The sequence below is a fragment of the Wasmannia auropunctata genome, unplaced genomic scaffold, assembly GCF_000956235.1.
Source record: "Wasmannia auropunctata unplaced genomic scaffold, wasmannia.A_1.0 LD336101.1, whole genome shotgun sequence".
Lineage (NCBI taxonomy): Eukaryota > Metazoa > Arthropoda > Insecta > Hymenoptera > Formicidae > Wasmannia > Wasmannia auropunctata.
This window is the reverse complement of record NW_012026789.1, coordinates 963049-965945: the sequence shown is the minus strand read 5'-3', so window position 1 is coordinate 965945 and position 2897 is coordinate 963049.

The window sequence follows — 2897 nt, the reverse complement described above, 5'->3', positions numbered from 1 at the left end:
GGCATCCATCTTCGTGAGCTCTCGTCCGCGCATGCGCTCCTTCGGCTGCACCTACACTCGCATGCTACACCTGTGCTTCTCCCTGCCAGTGCTGCCAACGCGGCCTATCATTGCCAACACTGCCGATCACTGCCATTGCCGCCATTACCTGCTTGCCTCCATTACGCGCCTGTCATCACTGCTTACACTCTTATTGGCTACCCAGGTTTGTCGCTATTGATCAGCTTGCTGATTTACCATGACGCCCGCATGCGGGATCTGCAAGAGGTTTATTTCGGCGGCTTGTGCGTCTCTTTGCGAGCGTACGAATAAACATGCCTTCCACGAGGAATGCGTCCGTGGGCTAACTGGCGCGTCCGACGCTACCGCTCCCCTTCTCTGCCCTATCTGCAAAACCCAGGCGCTCTCCTGCCCCTCTGCCCGGGGCCCTTCGGTGGCTGGATCCTTCTCCCCCACGGCCACAGACTCACCCGGAGCCGAAGAGGTTTCTCTCAAGGACCTCATGTCGGTGCTAGTTCGGAAGATTTCCGGGATGGAGGCATCGATCAGGGAGCTGGCCACCAAGTCTCAGCTTGACTCCCTGGAAACAAGTGTGCGCGAGGTTGGAGCCTCGGTGGGAGTCATCACCGCCAGGACCGATGCTCTGTCGAGGGAGGTCCGGGAGCTGCGGGAGTGGCGTGCTGGTATGGACGAGCGGATTCGAACCCTTGAGTCTGCTCCCGGGGGGCATCCCCGCTCTGAGTCTGGCCTTGTATCCCGGATAGAGGTGCTCGAGCGGAGGATGCGCGACTCTGAACTCATCCTGTTTGGAGTCAAGGATCTGCCTTCTGAATCCCCGGAGACCGTTGCTGCCCTCATTGCTGGTACCCTTGGGATCGAGGTCTCGCCGGGTGACATCGTCTCGGCGTGGAGGATCCGGGCGAGCGGGGATCGCCCGCGGCCATTGGTGGTTAGGCTGTCCACGCATGCGGTAAGGAACGCTGGATTGATGCGAAGAGAGCCAGGGGTGTTCTTCATGGCTCGGAGGTGGATCCTTCACTTGGGGATCTCCGGATCGAGATCAACGAGCGGCTATCGGGTCCTGCGAGGCGGCTTCTGGGTGATGCGAGGCGCGCGCTGCGCGAGGGGCATCTCCACCATGCTTGGGTGCGCGACGGATTTGTTCGCGTTAGACTACATCCCAACACTGTCTCCATACGTCTTCGCGACCAGGCGCATCTATCTGAATTAACATCTGGGGCTCCATCTTGGGGCGCGTGCCCCTTCTCTGCCGGCGGGCCCCTCTCCTCCCCCCGCATTGCCTCCTGCCCGGGCTCCCTTAGCCTCGACTGGGGCTGCCGGGCCTTCTTCTCCCCCGCTGGGGCCTCCTGTCTGCGGGCTTTCGGACTGCGATCCGCTTCTCTCGGCGGCGCCCGGGGTGAGGGCTGCGGGGCCCTCCGGCATAGTGTCTTCAGCGCGTCCTTCTCGCGCTGCTCTGCCGCCGCCCTCCTCCGCTCGCGGGAGGGGCTCGGCGGTATCCTCGTGCGCCGTCCCTGGGCGGCCGCCGCCGCGCGGTGAATGACACGCTTCTCTATCGCCGCCTGCTTGTGCTCCCCTGCGTATCTGCCACGTGAACTGCCAGTCTCTTCTCCCCCACTTCGCTGAATTTTGTCACTTCTTTTCTAACAATCACTACGATATTATAGCCATGTCTGAGACCTGGCTGAAGCCTCATATTCCGGATTCCTTCATCGTACTCCCCGGATATAGACTTCTCAGACATGACCGGGAGGGAAGGGGGGGTGGCGGGATTGGCGTTTACGTGCGTTACGATATTCGCGCCCAGATTTTGACCTCGTCTCCTGCAATTTACTGTGCGCAACCAGAGTACCTGCTACTTCGAGTGGTCGCTCCGAGATGCCGTCCGTTTCTTCTCGCAACGGTGTACCGTCCTCCGAAGATCGAGTACTTAGACCTTTTCTGGGCCGAATTCGAGAGATTCCATCCCTCTTTCTCTGCGGCTGTCGTCATAGGGGATTTTAATATCGACGTCAACGTGTCCACCTTTGACTCTACTTCCTTCTTGGACTCATGTGAGGCTCTCCATTTGTATCTCGTCCCCTTCGCTGACACTCATCACACTGCTCACTCTCATACTCGAATCGACCACTGCCTTTTGAGCGATCGGTCTCTCATCTCATCTTTTCATCAAGACTCCCTCTCCTTCCTATCCATGCATGACCTCATCGAGATCTCCCTAAATGTACTAATTCCTCGCATGCCCCCTCGTATGATCACCTGTCGGGACTATTCCAACTTTCAGCTGGGCCCGTTCCTTGACTCGCTCCGCTCCCTGGACTGGTCTATCTTTGCCCGGACTTCCACGGTCGATGAGAGGGTTGATGTTCTCACTAACCACCTACTCGCTACTTACGACGCTTATGCCCCCTTCCACTCTTTCTCAGCCAAAAGGCCCCCTGCTCCGTGGCTCGACCGGAACATCAGGCTCTGTATGCGCCGACGTGAGGCTGCGAGACGTCTCTTTCGTCGCCACCCCTCTCATGCTCACTTTGAGGCTTATCGTCTTCTCCGCAACGAGGTAGCGGCGCTTGTCAGCGCTGCAAGAACCAGCTACTTACTTCGGCGCCTCAATCCATCCTTTAACTCCTCACGCCTCTGGTCTGAGCTTCGCGCGCTGGGTCTCATTAAATCCAAATCCTCTGCTCCTCCCCCCGATTTTTCTCTCGACGACATGAATCGTTTCTTTACCACTGCGCATCTTTCCCCATCCCTCGATACTCCTCTTCTAAGATCGCCTATCCATCGCCTTTCCTCTTCCCCTTCCGTCTCCTCTGTCCCTTCTCCTTCCGCGCCTCCTCCTGCCACCGTTCCTGAACTGTTTTTCTTCCAACATGTCA